Source organism: Pinus tabuliformis, chromosome 5_1 (assembly GCF_031772625.1).
Source record: "Pinus tabuliformis cultivar Carrire ecotype Pingquan chromosome 5_1, CPIR1, whole genome shotgun sequence".
Lineage (NCBI taxonomy): Eukaryota > Viridiplantae > Streptophyta > Pinopsida > Pinales > Pinaceae > Pinus > Pinus tabuliformis.
In genome coordinates, this window is record NC_142305.1 from 685,131,062 (window position 1) to 685,153,762 (window position 22,701).

A 22,701-nucleotide genomic window follows, 5' to 3' on the forward strand; every position below is an offset into this window, starting at 1 on the left:
ACCTCAGCAAAATGGAGTTGCAGAAAGAATGAATAAGAAGTTGATGGAAAGGGAAGGAAGCATGCTTAGTGGTGCCAGGTTAGGACAGGAATTCTAGGCAGAGGTAGTGGATACTGCATGTTATCTGGTCAACAGGTCACCTTTATAAACGTTGGAGGATAAGACTCCACAAGAGGCATGGACTGGTCAGAAACCCTCTCTTTCACATCTAAGGGTATTTGGATGTGATGCATATGTACATGTTCCAAAGGAGAAAAGAACTAAGTTGGATAGTAAATCTGAAAAGTGCATCTTTATTGGGTATAAGGATGGTTTAAAGGGTTATAAGCTTTGGAACCCAGTAACAAGGAAGGTTGTGTACAACCGAGATGTGGTGTTTAGAGAGGTGAAAGATGTTATTAAACACGAAGTCCAACCAAAGGAACCTGAGAAGATAGAGTTTGAGATAAAGGAGGAAGAACCAGACTCTACAGCAGAGGAGGAATCAGAAGATGAAGAGCCACAAACTCCGACTTTGAGAAGATCAGTTTGAGAAAGAAGGCAGTCAGAAAGTTATAGTCCATCTGCTTTCTATTCCATTTTTGCTTTGTCTGTTACTGATGATGATCCTGTAACTGTGAAGGAAGCAGTGGATTCAGAGGATAGAAAACTCTGGAAAGAGGCCATGGTTTATGAAATGACATCTTTGCACAAAAATGAGGCTTGGGATCTGGTGGAGTTGCTAGCTGGAAGGAGACCCATTGGTAGCAAATGGGTGTTCAAAAAGAAGACAAATGTAGAAGGAAAAGTGGAGAAATACAAAACTCAGTTGGTAGAAAAAGGTTATTCCTAGGTGTCGGGAATTGAGTTTGGTGATATTTTTTCTCCTGTTGCTAAGGTGGCTTCTATTAGATTACTTTTATCTGTCACTGCTACTTTTGATTTTGAGGTATAACAGATGGATGTGAAGGCAACATTTCTTCACGAGAATCTGGAAGAGGACATCTACATGAAGCAACCTAAAGCCTTTGCGGTAAAGGGTAAGAAAGAATTGGTATGAAAGTTAAAGAAGTCTCTGTATGGGTTAAAACAGTCACCAAGGATGTGGTATCAGAAATTTGATACATTTATACGGGGACTTTGCTTCACCAGAAGCAGATCATTGTGTTTATTTTAAATTAATTGGTGACCGTGTTATTTATCTGGTCTTGTATGTGGATGATATGTTGCTGGTTGGAAATTACAAAGAAGTTATCTAGGATTTGAAGACCCAATTGTCCTCCAAATTCGACATGAAAGATGTTGGTGCTGCAAACTATATTTTGGGCATGGAAATTAAAAGAGATCGGACAAAGAGGAAGCTTCGGTTAAAACAGAGGAAGTATGTTGAGACAATACTGCAGAGGTTTAATATGCAGGATAGTAAACCAGTGAAGGTTCCTATTCCTGTAGGTGTGAGGATATCTGCTAAACAGTGTCTCAAGACACAAGAAGAGGAAGAGGACATGTCCCGTGTTCCATATGCAAATGCAGTCGGTAGCCTGATGTATGCAATGGTCTGTACTAGACTGGACATTGCACATGTAGTGGGAGTATTGAGCAGGTTTATGTCAAAACCAGGAAAGGAGCATTGGCCCATACTTGATAGAGAAATTTCATGACAATGGAGTTGTTCAAATCTAGACCATTGTTGAAGAAGGGATTCCCTTGCTTTTCAATGGCTACATGTTGAAGGTATACATAAATATATGTCTAAGGAATAATTCATCAACACCATTAGCAGAGAGGTTAATGTGATTGGAAGTGGCATAACTTCCAGTCCACAACATTTCTAGATACTATCTTGAAAAAAAAAAAAATAATAAAAGGCCTAGATGAAAACCTTTATGAGGCATCTGAGGCAAACTCTTGGGTTGAAAACCTCTCTGAGGCAACCCAGGAGTAAAGAAAAAGAAGAAAAATAAAGATCCCTAGGTGAAAACCTCTCTTGAGGTTCCCAAGGTAGGCAGAAAGTGAGGCAACCTATGTGTCTAAAACAAAACAAAAAAAACAAAAAACAAAGAAAAATCCCAGGGCATGGATCCATTACATGTCTATTAATTATTTTTTTCATTTTGCAAGTTTGAAGACAATGGAGGATTCCATAGCTATAGGGACAACATCCTCAAGATTCTCTCCACTTCTCCCTCCATCCACATCATATCCGCCATCCGAACTAATTTTTTACCACTCCCCATCATCCCCGTATCTCAAAATTCAAATTTCATCCCCTCTCTTGATTGATATAGGAAGAACCTATAATTGCTCGAAAGTCCTTTACTATTACACAAGGGCTCCGAAAAGATACAGGTGGGAAATCTGAATGCAAATACCAACAAGAATGACCTTTCCAAGGATAAATAACGTTCTCCCACCATGGTCCACCATCTATCCATCATTCATCCATCCTAGTTCACAAAAAAAATAATATATTTCATTAAAAACCCTCCACTTTGTCTTACCCTGTAAAAATTTCTTGAGAAACACACATATCGCATCCTCTCCATTTTTACAAACCTACACTACTCCCTCATATCCCTAGCATCATCCTCCAGACCCATTACATCCTTTATCATCACCCCCATGCATATTGAAGACCCTAGAATAGAAGAAAAGGATTGCTACAAGATGATAACCTCCTCTTGTAGCAGCTTGTGCAAACCTCACATAAAGCCATAATCTTAATTTTTTTTTCCATCAGAAGAGGGGGTGATACCAGCTCACGAAGCACTCTGTAGTAGTCATACCACTCCAAGTAGGACTCTCCACCAACAACAACACCTTGGATATCAATAAAGGACCTACACAGATAGCAAAAACAATAGTCAAATACCATGAGGAGCAAAAGGAAAAACATAGCAAAACAATTCCCTTGGTGACAGTACAAAGGTCCATCTCTATCATGCACATCCATGCATCAGTCGATCATGAGGTAGGAACAGGTATGGAAACCTCTCATATCCTCCTTATGTGTAAATAATGGAGAATGTATAAATGTCAAGAGGAGGTTTTTTTTATATGCTGGAGGTGGCTAGTTAACTTGGCCACCCTCGGTCAGTAAAAAAAAGTGATTATGAGCTCTCATGTAACATGGAGGTGTCACATCATTCAAGTTAGGATCATGAAGAGTGGGTTTCGATTACAAGGGATGAGGAAATTATTACTCCAAGTGGGGTTAATGGTCCAAAATAGGAAACCTCGTGTATCTACCAAGTCATCACAACGCTCCAATCTTAAGCCAAAACTGGCATATTATGTACTGGGGCTCAAATTCTCTTGCATTTATGCTCATTTCAAAAATAGTTGAGGTGAGGATGAGCTTGGGGTGCCATCGAGGAGAGTCGCACCCTTCTCTACCATTTCTATAGGAGGAAGCTATAGGAAGCCTACAAAATCTATAGGAAGCCTACAAATGCTATAGGAAGCCTGAGAGACTGCTATATGGAGACTAAAAGGGTGAAGGAATGCTACCAAGGGTCGAATTGGTCTCCAATTTTATATCTTTATCCTAGACCATGTGGTAACTATTTTTTTCATGCTCTCTTTCATCTGTCCATAACTTTTATGCCGGTGCACCCTAAATTCTATAGGAAATACGAGTCATTTTATGAATTGAAGGAACTTTTCTAGCTTTAGATTAGAGGGAATATATGAAATTATCATCAACCAAAGGTTTAAACCCTCTACTACCACTGAATTACACATCAGATCTATTGCAAGAAGCATCTCTCCTTCACTTAATTGAAAACATAGAAAAGAGATGGGGCGAGGATTTAATAGAAGGTAGCCCTCAAACATGAAAAGAATCCATATCCACCCTCGTGTGTTACACATTTTTAGAAGACATCAATGGCTAGGATTCTTTAAACTATTTAAGGGATATGATTATGACATTGCATATGAATTATCCATGGCCCTAAAATCTCAGACAGAAGTCAGTGCCACCACTGTAGTCAGGGGGTTAGCTATTTCAATCAGCCTTGAGCTAATTAGCAGGGTGACACCCTACCCTTAGGGATCCAATGGAAAAGAAAAGACAAAACCACCAGTGCCATTTCTAAAAAGAACTTCTTCACTACCAATGAAAAAACTATTAAAGACAAGAATTGAGTTACGAGGGAAAGCCTATCCTATCCCTAGGATGAGGTGGCCTACCATATCCTAAAATACATATCTTGTGAAGGAAGGTTGAGTGTGGTCTATGGATACCTTTTTAGATTAATCCATGAAATAAGGTTTCAAGCAGAATTTCCCCCGGCTCAAAGACTCAATGTACCATAATTCCTCCTGTAGTCCATCAAGGACACAAGTCAAAAAGTGAGAGAGGGAAATCACCAACACCTAGGCCACCATGGCCTCATTAAACTGATGGTGGTAGATTCCTTGAAAAAGCTAAGGATCCATGTACCTTGGTCCAAATTCATTGATATGGATAGAGAGACATACATTGACACTCAGACCTTCACACTAGGTGAGACCCCAACCTCTAGTGTTGGAGGAAGAGAGGTGAAGGATGAAGAAGAATAGGGGGCAGAGGAAGGAGATACAGATGAAGAGAAGACAGAGGAAGAACCAAAGGCATAGGTCTAAGAAGAGTAAGATGAATAGGAAGAGGGGGAGCAACAAGAAAAACCAAGCCCTAAGAAAACTACTGAATCTAGAGAAGTAGGGGTATCCCCAAAGAAAACAAGTTTGTCTCCAGGACCCAATGAAAAAGAGGTAGCTGCCACCTTAGCTACCTTAAGCACCCCAATCAAACCCAAAAAGAAGAGGCATAGGAAATCTCCCCTCTACTTTAAGACCAGAAAAAGCACCAGGATTAAGTAAGGGAGGCCTCAAACTCCCAAAAAGGCCCCTATCACAATTGAAGAGTCCCCAAGTAAGAAAGAGGAGGTGGGGCCCACTGAAAGAAAAGTTGAGGAGGTCACATCTCTAGAAAACATATCAAAGACTCCTATAGCATATGTAAGGAGGACCACCACTAGATCAACCTCCTTTAAACAACCCAAGGCACCTACCATCCTCCAACAAAAAAGAAAGGGGAAGCTATAGGAAGAACAAAGCATGCTACAAGAAAAGTAGAGCATGTTATAGGAAAAATAAAGCATGCTATAGGAGGAACAAAGGATGCTACAGGAAGGGAAAAACGAGCGACAAGAGAGGCATAAGGTAATAAAACAACTAGAGGAGGGAGAAACTTCCCCAAAAGCATTTGAGAATGACTTCCCAGAGCTCCAGGAGCTTAGTCCATAGCCTAGTTTGAGCTCCTATTATAAATTCACTGAAGGGAGGAGAGTTATTCCCCAAAATTTTGCAATTCCACTTTTCTGTGAACTAGAAGAAGAAAGAGGAAGAACCCACATATGGATGCAAATTGCTAAGTCCAAAAATTTGGAAGATGTGGGCCTCATGGAAGATAATTTCCTTGAAATGGGAAAAGAATTAAGTGAGCTAAGAGAGAAAGATACCACAATGAGGGAACAACTACAGGCAGAAAATAGATGGTTGAGGGAGAAGCTGCAGGAGAAGGAAACCCAACTGGCCACAATGGCAAGCCTCTCCATGGAGGCATTACAGTGCAGACATCCATCCAAGTCTTATGCACTCTTTCTCAAAGAGCAGTGGATGCAATTCCAAATCAAGACCCTAGCACAACATGGATCCATTCCATTTCAAGACTACAAATAATTCATTGAATTATGTGACCAAATTAGCATAGAAGACAGAGAAAAATTGGTTGAGTTCTACATGCATAACCTCACCTTGATTGATATGAATATTTGGGATCCAAATGCAAAGTTGGGGGACATGAAATTGATGGCCCTAGCATCTTGGATGACTCATGAGGAGGCCAGAGCTTAGGAAGTAAAGAAAGTAATGGAAAAAGAAGAAAAGAAATTGTATATGAGGGAAGAGAAGATAATCCCAATGGATGTCATTAGAAATCATAGCATCATCTCCAATGATATTGATATAACACCCAAATGCCTTGCCACCCAGAAGCAGGCCATCTCACATTTTGAGGACACCCTCAGGATGTTAGGGACAGAAAGTTGGCAAACATGCTAGAGAAGATGGAACGCCTTACCCCACAGTCTCCGGATCAAGGAGTATCACTCTCGTGATAGGTTGAGAAATTAATTGGAAAGGAAAACTCTGTACAAAAGACTCATGCAAAGATTAAAAATCAACTAGATTGGACTCAAGCTTAGTCCACCAATGCTGCTAGGCCTACAGGAAGGAAGAAATGAAGAAGAGGATAGGAAGCAATGGACAGACATAGAAAAAAATGTGGTATTTTATCCCGAAGAAGGCAAAACATCTAAGGAGCCTTAGGATGTAAGAGAGGCCACCAGGGCCATGAAAGACATGGACATAGATGATTGAGTTTCTCAGAGGATGAGCAATAACTTTCATAGGAGGGTGATGATGAGGCTCATAAATAGGTATATCATAAGGGTCATAATTCCATCCTCCAACTTTAAAATTATCTCTTTCTCACATTTATTTACATTTATTATTATATTATGCTTAGTGAGGGGTGAAATATGTGTTGCTATGTCATGTGGCCTAATATGGTTTAAATATAGGAATTAGAACAATTTTGAGATAATTTCAATGCAGGAGCTTGAAGCAGACATTAGGGATATATTCTAGGAGTTTTTCCACCTCCTTAACTCTTTCAATCAACCAAGATCACCAATTTATCTCTCATCAACTTGAATTCATTGGTAGCCAAGCAAGACAAGGTCATTGGAAGGAAAGCCATTGCAGTTCAAGGAAGATCTAGATCCACCTTTCTCGAGTTTTGGGAGACAAACATCTCTATTTTCTAGGGGGATATTGGTAGTTACCTTTTTGTATAAATAAACATGCCAAGAACTTATTAGGATTCAAACTTTGTTTTCAGCTAAGAAGCTATTGAGCTCAAGAACTTGTGACTATTATTTTTTATTTATTATGTGATGTGTTTGACATTTATGAAATGATAATGAGAATTATCTTATTGATCCATCACTGAGTTAGTTTCGGAGGGTTGAGGCTCTTGGGTTTGGGCCCAAACCTAGTATCTTAGGTCCCTCTTGTTAATTGATATTCCTTTTTAGCTTAGAATTCTTGTTAGTTGCTACAATTTATTAGAATATAATTCCTCAAAAAGCCTACGACTGTTGCCTCTATCTCATCTCTCTCATGGGAGTCTGACTAGAGGAATCTACATCATGGCCCAAAAACACCACATTGATGGTTTCTTGCAAAAATTTCTACATTAGTTCTCTTGTTTTTCATATAATTTTTGTAGCTTAGAAGTTGATTCATTACATAGATTAGAGTTTTTGGCATAAGTTAGATAGTTTCTAAATTCAACTCATCTTTTCCACCTTTGGTTATGATATTTTGTGAATGATAAGAAGAGCATGTGCATGTGATGTTGCAGGATTGTTGGACCTGCAAGAAAGGGGCCTTTTCACCATCTCCATCTAAGACTTCTCCACTCTCTTTTGATGAATCTCCAACATTTTTCTTGAGCTTTGTCTTTTAGGTCACCGTGAGCAACCCTCTTAGTCCAAAATTGGCCTTCTGGAAGTGTTGATCTTGACTAGGGGTGTTGGTCAACTTCCATCCATGTACCACAACCTTCATCCATCTTTCCATCCCTTGGTCTCATTGTTCTTACCTTCCAAACACTCTCGGCAACCTTCCTATAGCATTACAGGTCTTCCTGTAGTAGCATGTTTTTCCCTTATTTTTACCTATAATGCAAGTTTGACTTAGGTTAGTAGTAGGTTGAACCCCCAGCTTGGACTCCATGATCAAAGGCAACACTTAAGCCATTCCCACAATCTTTTATACTTCACTGCAAGAGAGAATAGTATTAGTTTCTTTATCGCATGTTTGGCAAGTAGAAAATTACCTTATATGCAAGTGTGAATTAGATAGATGATGCATAAAATATTGAGTTATGAGTTGGTAGAATAATTTCCTATTTACAAGTGAATTTGATAGCTATATGGTTGATTTCAATTAGTGTAGTTTCCTTTTTGCAGGTAGTATAACTCTTGTGTTCTTTCATGAATTGATTCAGTAGCATTTACAAGTTGGTAGTATCTACAAGTTAGATTTGAAAAGCATTTACTTTTTCTACATTAGAGCTAGCTTTTGAATTGCACTTTTAGTACTTAATTTCCCCCTAATTCAATAGAAGAATGGTCTTGGAGCCCTAATGATCAAATGACCTAGTTGAGGGTGGAATGAGTAGAATTCAATCTATTGTGTATATAGAACTATCACCTCGAAGTTTGTATGAACCCAAGTTGATAAATAGAGTTGAGGAGCCCTTGGGAGTTGCAACGCTCTTGGTGAAATACCAGGTCTCACCATTCATTGTGTTGCATTGTCTCAGTGAAATCACAACTCCTCTCATGAAAACACATTTATGGAACAATTAATGCATTCTTACGTGTGAAATAACTATAAACCCTCTCCCCCCATTCATTTTAACATTGATTTTTGTAAAAAAACACCCTTTCTTCCTTTATGCGTCATGAATTGACAATGCCTCCCTACCTTATGGAGGTGCATTGCACCACCATCCCACATAACACTTGTGTCACGTCTTAGGTAAGTTCTATGCCCATGACTCTCAATCATAATTTTGTCAATAGGTTTTGTGTTACCTTTCTTTTGCATGAACGTTAGCCTTCCCCCTCCTTCCACATTTTCATGTATATATGTGAACACAAATCAATTTCAAACTCTTCTGATGCTTAACCAATCTATGCCACTTCCATTTCATAATAACTCTACCACTTCACCACTCTATTAACTTGTCTAAACCTTCCCTATGCATAATGTCACATCCTTTTGGTACATTAAGTGATACTGCATTACAATACATCAAATCATGTACCTCCAAAACCCTTGCATCATGTTGCAAGGTCATCAGATAGAATAGTTGTCCTAGATTCACAACGTTACATTCTCCTCATCAAGTCTGCAATACTCCCTCAGGATGCGCAAGTACATCACATCATATATCTCTTTTACATTCTAAACTAAAATGATGTGCTATGGCACATCTCCCTTCAGTTGTTTTCTATAAAAGTATGTGATGTGCCATCATAACTTTGGTGCTATATATTCCTACACCATTTCACATCACCACTTCTTAACCTAATTGTTTGCCTTACACCATAGGACAACCTATTGTCCTAAACTACACTAACTCTTTGTGTTGCACACTAAGTTTTCATTTATTTTCTAAATTAGTTGCCATGATGAATATTTTGGATATGTAAGGTTTAGTGGATCTATAGTGTTTCAGAATATCATCATTGTCAAAGGACATGGTTCCCCCAAGGAATAGACTTGGGAAAGAGATTGATAAACAAGGATCAGAGGAAAATCATATTGCTTAATTTCCCACATATACAGAGTCTATAACATGTTTCATTAACAAATATATATCAACCTCCCGGTCAAAGATATATAATTTTTTCACCTAGAATGAAATCCATGCTGAACATTGAGGTTTATCAATATCAGAAGGTCTTGGATGCATAAGGTTGCACCCTATCCAATATTATTTCCTTGTGAAGATACTTTTGAATGAATTATCAAGTGTATCAATAGTAAATATATGACCATTAGGGATATCCTTGGCTAGGATATTGCAACACTAATATATCCTCGTATCAATAATACTATAAACTACCCAAATATGAAGTATCTCTCATGAGGCTCGTATAGGAACTTCAGCCTAAGTAGTAAGGATATTCTCAAGACTTGGTGGCAGGATCCAAGTAAGTTCAATACTAAAGCTGAAGGGGTCTATAAAACAAAATTTCTAAGGAAATCCTATCAGCTGGTTTCAACCATGTGTTGCAAAATCTACGGTAAAGAAAACAGTAGAACTCTTTGAATAAGTTTGGGTGTCATTAATGTAAATAGGTGCCCACCAAGGATCAATTTTCAATTGGGTTTTGATCCTAGCCACATCTATTCAGGTCAAGGAAAAAGAGGCCTATAATCTAGGAGAAGAAAAACAACCAACATTTTAGATGGTGTCATATTTACTGGATTTGTCTATGCGAAGTGTGAATTTGAAGTATTGGGATGGAAGTGTAACCTCTCCCTAGATATTCAACCAATCTACATCTACTACAAAGAGTTGTGGGAAACTCAATACAGACCATCATACACACGAATAGCCAAGAGATTCATTTCACTGCTACACCCCATCCTTATTGACTATGACTTGCCTTACATGTTAAACCCCACCAAAGTAGCATTGCAGGATGTAGCTGACTGGTTCTCTCTCCCTGATTATATGTACACCCAAGTGTTTGGAGCATGTAAATATCCATATGAAACCCTATTATTTTCCACAAACAAACTAATTTTACAAGAGGTTTCTTATCAAGTAACCACAAGAATTGGAGGAATGTTGGCAATGGTAAAGAAAGCATAATGGCCTGCATTTCCTTTTTATGTTAGCATGTATTGCAGAAAGAGTTAGAGAGAAGCATTGAAGGAAGTTGTTGAGTTTGAGCGCTTCATGTTTGGTGAACTTGATTTTTATAGATACAACCCAAGAGGCATAGTCACGACTCATTTTTCACAATTGATATATAGGTATCCCTACTAGTCGCAAAATGAAAAGGATGAGGAGAGCATAAATAATAAATATAATGTTGAAAAGGTCGTAGATGCTCATAAAAGCACCAATGGATCTTAAACTATGAATTTCATTGAACCAACTAATGGAGAATATTTAGAGGGGGAAGGCTTTAAATATAAGAAGGATGCCCAAAATAGAGAGACTAGAAGTAGACAACCAAAAGAGTTGAAGGAATAAAAATGGTTGGAAAAGGAAAGGGAGAAAAGGGAGAAAGTATAAGTAGAGAAGAAGACAAAAGAATAAAGATAAAGAGCATAAAGAGAAGCATAAGATAAAAGGAAACATGAGAAAGAACAATGAGCAAAAGAGACATAGGAGAAATAGGTTCAATAAGATGAATTCCAAAAGGAGAAATAAGAGAAAAATGCTTAAGATATATGCCATGCCATCTTTCCAAGTATGGATGTTGATCATTCAACTCCACGATCAAAACCACTTTTAGGAGGCCACCTATCAATCAAGGAAATGCGAATTACTATTGATAAGGAGAATCAAGTGATACATTTGTCCAACTTCTGATTTGACTGAAGCTCCAACAATATTTTCCAGTGAAGACAAAGATATTTGGCCTAAGATCCAACAAAACCAATCTTAGTTACCAAAGAGCGAAACATAGTTTCTAATACCCTAGACAACCCATGCCTAGTCAATTTAATGTCTTAAATTGCTCTACATAAATTATCAATCCGGGTATCGTAAACTGATGAAGTGTGGTGCACTATATGTGCTTAGTTAACCTTTCTCTTACTTCGTTGTTTTATAGTTTATTTTGTTTTTGGGGTTTTGTTCTTGTTGGTTTTCTAAGGTCTTAAGAATACTTTTAAAGGACAAGTATGGATAAAGATTTCAAGACAAGGCCTATGTCCTTAGTGGTAACTTCCAAAACTTAGCACTTCAAAAGAACTTAAAACATGTTATTGATGGAGTTAGTGTTTAAACAAAAGTGTAAATATACAACTAGTTCAATCAAAATAAAATGCAATAATCAAATAATGAGAGAATGGCTATGAGACCTAGTATCCTTGCTGCTTCAGCAAAAGGACAAGATGATTCTATCACGTCATTAGTTCATTAAAAGGCTATGTGCATCACTAATCTACAATCAACTTGAAAGCAATTTATGTACAATAATATACATGTTAAAAAGAAAATAAAATGCAGTAATTCAAACTGTACATTAATATACATGAAAATCAGAAAAAGAAATACAAGAAATTAAAGTGACAACTATACAAGGTAGGGGCCCCCTACCACCTATGAAATCAAATGCTTAAAGGAAAATAAAGACATCAAATAAAGAACTAATGACATCGGCCCAGTATCTATGCTGCTGATTTAAAATGAAAATGAAATGTGAAATCTAAGTGACACTACATAAAGGAGACAAATCACACTACTTTAACCTTTTCTTAACCTTTTTGCCTTTCAACTAGATTTATCATGTGATAACAGTTATGAACAAGTCAGCAATGTGAGTCTTAAAGCAAACTAAACCAAGTTGTACTAAGTGATATTTTGGCTCCAATAAAGTTATTTGATTATGGAAAAGAACCATCAATAGATGAACAACTTGATATCTAAGAGCAGAAAGTAAAGTGCAAGTTAAAGAAATGATACTAATGAAAATCAAACTAGAAAAATAAAGGTCAACAACATAGACAAGATGATCACATATGCCATTAGTCATGAAATCAAAGCAAAATTAAACACACTTGCATGAATTAAAATTGCATGAATGAAAAATCTAATCTACCTTACATTCTACAAAGCAATATTTACAAAATGAAATCTACTCTACTTACATCCTAATATGCTCCATGACATCTACTTCACATCTCCTTCCATGTTGAGAACATCAAAGCTTTATTCAATTTCTTCAAAAGTACAAAGTACAAAAGCTTTCAAAAGCCATGGGACTAACAAGCTAAAAGGACTAAGAAAAGACTAAAAGGGAAGACTAACAAATGAAGGAGAGAGATCTCCTATTTATACAAAAAGATGAGAGCCATCTCATTAATGAGAATCCATGAATCTCTCCCTCTACCTCTAGAGTCCTAATCAGAATAGGAACTGATAAGACACATGTCTTTTTAGAGTTACAATACAATTAGGAGATGTGACACATATCCTCATGATCCCATGATTCTTTGCAACCAAATTCGAATTTGGCCTTGGGGTGCCACATAAGGGTCTTCTAGAAGTCTCCTTTCAACCTACACATGTCAACAACCTCAAACCATTTGTTAGGTATAAGCATATGCACATTATTTTCTAATGTTTAACCACAAATTCACTTAAAAGGCTTAGAAATAATAAAGATTGGAAAAACATAAAGGTGGCCCAATGATAATGAAAGTGGGATGAATGTGGTGACATAGTAGTGAAATGGAGATGAAATGGAGGTGATATAATGGACATAATAGTGAAAGTATAATGCAAATGAATGACATTTTCAAGACTCAACATACCCCCCAACTGAAGCTATTGCATGTCCTCATGCAATATATATTACATTAACTCTTTTGATCCTTGAGCTTTGGCTTAACTTTGCATGATATCATTTGATAACTTCATATTTCTGCAAAGTGTTTTACTTGAATTGCAACATGGTTGGTTCTTGTGTTACAACCATTTTTTTTCTTTGTTGTTGCCTTCTACTTTGATATTTGAACTTTGCATAATGATATTTTGATTATTGTTGCAAAGTATATCTTTATTGGATTACATGATGGTTGGTTCTTGTGTGACAACCATGATTTTGTTTGTATCCAATTTATCCTGTAAGCACTTTTTCAAAAGCCATTGTATGCTCATAATAGCAATGTAATAATTAATATATGTTGGAAGTATGTGAGCTCGTAAATATCATATGGACATGGCAAGATATGAATATGAATGTATTCCCCCCCCAACTGATGATATTGGCAATTTTATGAAATGAGGAAGAGAAATGTTTTTCCAACAATTATCATTCTAGCTTTTTATGGAATTCTATGGTTAAAAGTTAGAAAATTCCGTACCTTCACTTACCCTTTGGAATGGATGAGTTGTATGTGTGGTGGCTGAAAACGTCTGATCATTTTCTTCTTCAAGTGGTTGATCAAGATGAGTCATGGATAGAGAGATAAGATAACTTTTTATTGCTTCTACTAAAACTTGCTGAATCTGCTCCCAAATGCTGAAAATAATAGTCTTCATGTCTTCAAAACTCATTGGCACAATTCCTACTATGTGAAAAGATGTTCTGATGTCGAACATAGTAGGAAAATGTTGGCTTAGTGGCCATTAATGGATGCCACTAGTCAACACAAGAGCTCTCACCATTTATGACAATGAGAGTCAAGATGCCCAAACACATCTTGCTAGGTATGAAGGAATTTGCTGATGTCGAGTCACCTAGAAGATCTAACGAACAAGGGACATTAATGTATTCCCATTGTTTGTCAGCATGAGGACTTGCCATTAAGGCATGCAAGCCTCAAGGTTTTTTTTCAAAGAACTTAGACTCAAAGGACTATGAACTAAATAATTTGCAATGAAGCAGGGCTTATTTCCGGAATGAAAATGACAAGGAATGGAAAATGAAAATGGAAAATGGCAATGGAGAACAGAAATGGAAATGGAAATAAGCATGTGAATGAGCCTCTTGCTTTTATTTGTGGGTTATGAATGGACAAAAAGAGATGGAAAGTGTATGTGAATGTAAGTGGAAAAATATGGAGGAAAATGGGATGAATGGTTTATTATGAGGTATGGATGTGATGGATGGATGTGATGGAGACAATAATATCTGAAAGTTTTTCAAGTGTTTGGATCTGATTTTGCATCAACATATTTCCTCTTTGTTGCTAATCATCCTCTTATGAAACAAATTGGTCTCTTAGAGAGACACCATTCTCTTGTAGTCATTTGTCCTTCCTCCTGAAACCTGCAAAAAACTAATACTTCTTCTGCAATGGAATGTAAGATTATCAAAGGAGAGAGGTGATCAATCTCTCTAGTTATGATATTTACACACAAAACTAAGAATTTGTATTAATGAAACAAGTTCTCAAAGGAAAAATCAAAAGAATTTATACCTGCTTTGGAATTAGTGCCTCAAGTTGATGTTGCTTCTTTTGAGCAATTTATTTAATTATTTGCCATTTCAAACTCTAATGATATATTTCTCATTGTATAGATCTTGTTGAGATCTTTCTAATGGTACTTAAATCATCAAAATCTGATTTTGTATGAGAAAGATAGGCTGATTTGAACAATGAGGTTTTTCTGGCTGCGGAATTGGGGAACAGCTCTGTAGCTAAAAATCTTGAATAAAAAGTTAGCCATTCATCTTTCATTATCAGTCCAAAATTAATCAATACCTTCAGAAAAGTGAGAAAATAACTTGTTCATTTCATTGATTCAAAATTATTATTATTATTATTATTATTATTATTTTTTTTTTCCTTGAATCAATTGAAGTGATGAGGTTTATTTTGTCTCCTATTTTTTCTTAACAATTCTTTTTCTGATCCTCCAGATCACACAAAGTGCAGGAGGAGAGCATACTCAAGAATTATTATTTTTCCTTTTTTACTTAACAATCCTTTTTCTGATCCTCTAGATCACACAAAGTGCAAGAGGAGAGCATACTCAAGAATTATTAACCTTCTTTTTTAGATGTAAGAAATAAGGTCTCCTAATTACACTTCCCCGGCAACGGCGCCAAAATGTCTAGTGAATTTAATGTCTTAAATTGCTCTACATAAATTATCAATCCGGGTATCGTAAACTGATGAAGTGTGGTGCACTATATGTGCTTAGTTAACCTTTCTCTTACTTCGTTGTTTTATAGTTTATTTTGTTTTTGGGGTTTTGTTCTTGTTGGTTTTCTAAGGTCTTAAGAATACTTTTAAAGGACAAGTATGGATAAAGATTTCAAGACAAGGCCTATGTCCTTAATGGTAACTTCCAAAACTTAGCACTTCAAAAGAACTTAAAACATGTTATTGATGGAGTTAGTATTTAAAAAAAAGTGTAAATATACAACTAGTTCAATCAAAATAAAATGCAATAATCAAATAATGAGAGAATGACTATGAGACCCATTATCCTTGCTGCTTCAGCAAAAGGACAAGATGATTCTATCACGTCATTAGTTCATTAAAAGGCTATGTGCATCACTAATCTACAATCAACTTGAAAGCAATTTATGTACAATAATATACATGTTAAAAAGAAAATAAAATGCAGTAATTCAAACTGTACAATAATATACATGAAAATCAGAAAAAGAAATACAAGAAATTAAGTGACAACTATACAAGGCAGGGGCCCCCTACCACCTATGAAATCAAATGCTTAAAGGAAAATAAAGACATCAAAGAAAGAACTAATGACATCGACCCAGTATCTATGCTGCTGATTTAAAATGAAAATGAAATGTGAAATCTAAGTGACACTACATAAAGGAGACAAATCACACTACTTTAACCTTTTCTTAACCTTTTTGCCTTTCAGCTAGATTTATCATGTGATAACAGTTATGAACAAGTCAGCAATGTGAGTCTTAAAGCAAACTAAACCAAGTTGTACTAAGTGATATTTTGGCTCCAATAAAGTTATTTGATTATGGAAAAGAACCATCAATAGATGAACAACTTGATATCTAAGAGCAGAAAGTAAAGTGCAAGTTAAAGAAATGATACTAATGAAAATCAAACTAGAAAAATAAAGGTCAACAACATAGACAAGATGATCACATATGCCATTAGTCATGAAATCAAAGCAAAATTAAACACACTTGCATGAATTAAAATTGCATGAATGAAAAATCTAATCTACCTTACATTCTACAAAGCAATATTTACAAAATGAAATCTACTCTACTTACATCCTAATATGCTCCATGACATCTACTTCACATCTCCTTCCATGTTGAGAACATCAAAGCTTTATTCAATTTCTTCAAAAGTACAAAGTACAAAAGCTTTCAAAAGCCATGGGACTAACAAGCTAAAAGGACTAAGAAAAGACTAAAAGGGAAGACTAACAAATGAAGGAGAGAGATCTCCTATTTATACAAAAAGATGAGAGCCATCTCATTAATGAGAATCCATGAATCTCTCCCTCTACCTCTAGAGTCCTAATCAGAATAGGAACTGATAAGACACATGTCTTTTTAGAGTTACAATACAATTAGGAGATGTGACACATATCCTTATGATCCCATGATTCTTTGCAACCAAATTCGAATTTGGCCTTGGGGTGCCACATAAGGGTCTTCTAGAAGTCTCCTTTCAACCTACACATGTCAACAACCTCAACCCATTTGTTAGGTATAAGCATATGCACATTATTTTCTAATGTTTAACCACAAATTCACTTAAAAGGCTTAGAAATAATAAAGATTGGAAAAACATAAAGGTGGCCCAATGATAATGAAAGTGGGATGAATGTGGTAACATAGTAGTGAAATGGAGATGAAATGGAGGTGATATAATGGACATAATAGTGAAAGTATAATGCAAATGAATGACATTTTCAAGACTCAACAACCCACTAGCCATAACATCGAGAAAAATTTCCTTCACTTTAGCTAGAGATAGAAACATTGAATACCTAGTAATGGAGAAAGTTAACGAACTCGACACGAGACTAAAGAAGGCACAATAGGAAAATGAGAGGCTTTTAAAAGGAAATCAAGCCTTATTAGTATCAAGCTCATGTGATAGGGATTACTAGGATTCAACACTACAAGCAAATAGATCATTAGAATACACCATAATGAAATTGCACTGAGAGCTTGTAACCTTCCAAAAGATGGTTGTCATGCTTATGTTACTTCAAGATGTAACTAAGGTAAAAAGAATGCAATTAAGGGAATCCTTGGAATCCATAAAATTAATGCATAAATGGAGTATGAAATACATGAATTCACCTGAAACAATGATAAGGAAAGATGAATCAAGAAAGGAAAGAGACAAAGTAGAAATCATGATTGACATATGAGCTCAGGAGGAACTCGAAAAGGATGCAACAAAAGCTACATGTACATATCAACAATAATATTGTTTGATGGAAGGATTGATCAAAGTCCACAAACTAGTCCCCATAACGGCACACAGGGGAGTGAGGCCAAAATAGGTGATAGAACATGAGATGTAAGAAATGATAAAGGAAAATAGACTAGAAATCATAGAAAAAACCCAAACAAGGATAATTTTAGGGGCGAATGTTCGCCCTTTGGCGAAATTAAGGGGTTTTTTATTTTTAGTGGGCGAATATTTTGTATCATAGTACATTTTTACAAATCACCTCAAATAGCCCACCTTATTTTAAGGGAAAGGGTAAAAAAGGTAAATTTAGCCCTTGAAATTAGGACTTACAACCTTCCATTCGCCCATTTTCAAGAATAGGTTTTATTTAAGTGAATCCATTCGCCCATTTTCAAGAATAGGTTTTATTTAAATGAATCCTATGGGCCAAATACCATATTTATAGAAGAGGTATGGTAAATTAATAAAAATATAAATAAATGAGAGGTATGGTAAATAAATAAAACATTTTTTATATTTACTCCATAAGTCACCTTATATACATGTAAGGGTGTAAACAAATAAAAATATAAGTAAAGTGGAGGTATGGTAAATAAATAAAATTTCTTTTTATACTTACTCAAAAGGTATGGTAAATAAATAAAAATATAAATAAACTAGACGTATCGTAAATAAATAAAACCTCTTTTTATATTTAGTCCATAACCCTCGTTCTATTTATGAAGGCTCAAGAAAGAGGTTTTATTTAAGTGAATCCTATGGGCCAAATACCATATTTGTAAAAGAGGTATGGTAAATTAATAAAAATATAAATAAACGAGAGGTATGGTAAACAAATAAAACATTTTTTTATATTTACTCCATAAGTCACCTTATATTTACGAACACTCAAAAAATGGGTTATATTTAGGTGAAACCTATGGCAAAAATACTATGGGACAAATACCATGGTCTAGATTGTTATTAATACCATGAAAAAAACCGTTATTAACCCTAATATTAGAATTAATAAAAATAAAAATGGCACATGGTATTGGCCCATGGTATTCACCAAAATGGCACATGGTATTGACCCATGGTATTCACCTGGAATGTAGGAATTAAACTAGCATGTAGCATATGCTAAGATTCACTAGGACTTTACAAAGTTTTATTATTTAGTGAAAGACTCGCCAAGATCTTACAAGATTTTATAATTGAGTAAAATATTCGCCATGCCTGGTGAGAGATTCGCCAAAAAATTATATATACATATTATATTATTGATAAAATCGCCTTCCATTTTTCCTCTATACCATGGAGATTCGCCCATTTATTATATTTATAAATTTAGGGGGGGTTCTTAAAATTTTCCTTGAACCCAAATCCCATAAAGGAAGCATTAGAATGGTACTTCATGGAGCCCACAAGATTACACACCATTCTTACATCCTTATTCCATAGGGTACAAGTCAATCTAAAGATATTGGCACCCAAAATATATGAGTGTGAAGCCATCACTAAGAAGTTTATTTCAAGGAATATTTTGTCTGTCACAACTGATTACAAGGCTTGGTACACCCATGTGACCCAAGGGTTGCAAGTTAATTCCAAGCCTGATCCATTTTGGAATTAATTTCATAAAATATGTTTATTTTTATTCATTTTAATTTTCCATGTAATTATGTAAAGAAAATAGAATTAGAAATAAAGTGAATTAGAAATTAGACATGAGGGTAGGTGAAGAGTCATGGAAGGTGAAAATTCACCTCATTTTGTATAAATATACCCTCTAGGCTAGAGATAAAGGAATTCTAGCTTTTGGATTCTTGGAGCATACTTGAAAGGTGAAAAACTTGTAATTACCTTGAAGATAAAGTCTCAAGTTTTGTATTCCCACTATTGGGTCTCTTCGAGATATTGTGTGATTGTGCTTTTAGAAATAATACTCAAAAGATTTTGGGCCATGCCAAGGTTTTTTATATCACATGTTATTGAATGGTGTAATACTATTACTTATTATTGTTTGACGATATGTGATTATTGTGCACTTATTGAAGGTTAATGAACTATTTTGTTAACTGAAAACTTCTACCTTTCTAGGAATAACTTATTTATTTCTACAGGCTTTCATGTTGGTTATCAGTTGCATACTATTTTATAGTAAATAGATTGTATATTTATGTATACATGCATATTAATTAAAGACTACTAACATTATTTATTTGAGATTCATACTCACTTATAGATATGGTGTAATTTCCTTTGTATTATTTAATTAAGGTATGTTTGTAAAGTTGCTTCGACTTGTATCCCATCAAGGGCCTTATTTGGATTTCCATGTCCTTGTTGCATTTGTCCAAAATATAATTTTCACACAACACAGTATGGTAGTCGAGCCACAAGGGCTTCACTCAATGAACATAGGACATATCACATGAATTTGTTCCATACTAAACAAAACCCTTATTTTGACTACATATTGGAAAATACCTTTAAAAATAATTGTTTTTATCCCCTTACCAATATGAACCCAATACACATTCCCAATTTAAAAAACCCCTACTTTCACTAGATATTGTAGGTATCCATTTTTTCATTAACATTCTTTATACCCCTTTATATTTTTTTGCTAACTTTGAGCTCCATTTTTTATACCTGCCAATATAAAAAACCTTTACCCCCTATTATATGCTCAATATATTATATCCATTTTCCCTCAATATATATCCCCAAATATGAATATGCATGGTATGGTATTTCTCCCCCAATGAAGCCCCTATGAATTGGACTAACATTCTAGATGGTTCTCTCATATGAAACAATGTGAAGTATAATTGGGACATCATACCAAAGATATCCCCTTGAGACCATAGGTGGTGCATTTCACCCTGTCAACACCTCACGAACATAATTATTCTCCCATCATATCTATCCTCTATTTCAATATACTATGTCATCTTCTATACTAATCTAATAAAATATAGAACCAAAATGGTGGAAGATTCAACTATATCGAGCTAACTTATGCAACAAGTAATTGGTAATCATCATCGCACATTTAGGGAAGCATGCCCATCACTGACCTCCCATGATTCTAGGATTGGAGGTTACATGGTGGAAAATTACTCCACCACTAATCAAGGACTAGGCTCAACACCCTATCATGGACCACATTACAACATTGTTTTAGATGTTTTTCATCAAATAATTTAGTTAGGAAGTCATTTTGCTTGCAATTTGCACCTTACCCCGTGTCATGATAGTGCATATCAAATAAATATAAATATAATAGGATAAAGTGCATATATATATCTATATCTATATCTATATATATATATATATATATATATATATGTTACACTAAAAAATGTCACCATGACTATTTGCAGTTAGTATGGCTCCATCCACTATAATACTATCCTCCTTGGCAAGTCTCATGCCTCTGCTCCTCATGTCAAACTTCAAGAAAAAGAGAAAAGTCATTTAAAGTCAATTATCTCTGGTACGCAGCTTCTCTTAGCCTTACCTGCGAGTACGCAACCCAAGTTCACAATACCTGCGTACTTGTACGCTCTGTATGTAAAGGGGTGGGTGCGTACTCCTGTAAAGGTCAAAAGGCACATGTTTCACTCCAAAAAAGTTACTTGTGGTCATTTCTAGAGTCTTCTAGAAGTATGTTTGACGTGTATGAAGCGCCTCCAGATAGTTCATGTATCCCTACCAAAGAGGAACTTATCCCATCGATAGGGGAGCTATCCCATCCAAAGAGGGGCTTATCCCATTGATGGTGGACCTGAATAACTTCCTCTAGAGCACTATAAATACAGGCATTGGGCCAAAGGGAGGGGAGGTTGAAAGGTGAACATTCCTAAGGGTAGATGCTGCTGGAATTAGGACTTCCTTGTAGAAGCTTGTGAGGAGAGATTACCATCTTTACTTGTTTCCATTGGGAGGTGGGTGAGCTGATCAGAGTAAGGTAGAACTCTTGTGGACCCTGGGAGGAGCTTGCACAACACCAAGGCTCAGGTTGTAATGGTTCCTTTTGTTACCTTTTAATACAAATTAGTCCATTCTTCTCAACAATTTGTTATTAATGAGTTGTTTCATATACTCCTTGGTATATATGTTAAATATGTTTTATTTTATGTGATATCCAGGTGCTATTTAATCGTTTGATTGTTAGTGAACGCAGGTTTCAAAGGGAAGGAGGAGCTCATCCGGATCAACAAAGCTGGACTACTACAACAACGTTGGATTACAGGTAGGATCTAAACACTTGATTTCTCATATTGTAAAAGCATATTTAGGGAAGGATTGCTCTTATTTGTCTTGTTTGTCATTAGAAAGTCTTAGGCTTTCTAGGAAGGTCGGTTGTGTCCACACTAACGACTCTTTCTGCGTGACAAAATGGCGACTCCACTGGGGACTCCATGAATTTGAGTTATTTTTGATTTGATATTTTGGTCTGAGAAAAATTGCTTGTTTTCTGATTTTTGGTTGTCTAGCTGTGTATTTGGGTGGGTTAGCTTAGAGTCAATTTAGTTTTTTATTTTTCTTAGCTTTGCCAGCAGTACGCAGTCTCTGGGTTTGACACAGTGCGTACTTGTATGCACTGCGTCTTTGTGCACAGTGCGTACCCGCGCCTGTGTGAACAGATGACCTGCGTACCCCTGTCAATTTTGAGAAAATTTCAATTTTTGCTTTTTTGCTCTTTAGATTTTGTTTTCAATTTGTTTTTACTGCCCAGATCCATCAGTTTACTATCAAAGATCTTCACCTGAACTTGTCCCGTTAGTGTCGAGGGTTTTGGTGGAATTCATAGGGATTTTGCCTTAGGGTTTGATTTTTAACTGGTCCTGTAGTGACTTTGGCGTTAGAGGTTGTCAAACTTTGGATCTCCCTGGTTTTGATCAGTCCTCTTAGGAGTCGGGCCTGTCATAGAAGTCACCCTAGTGAGAGACCTACCTTTGTGTCTTCTCTTTG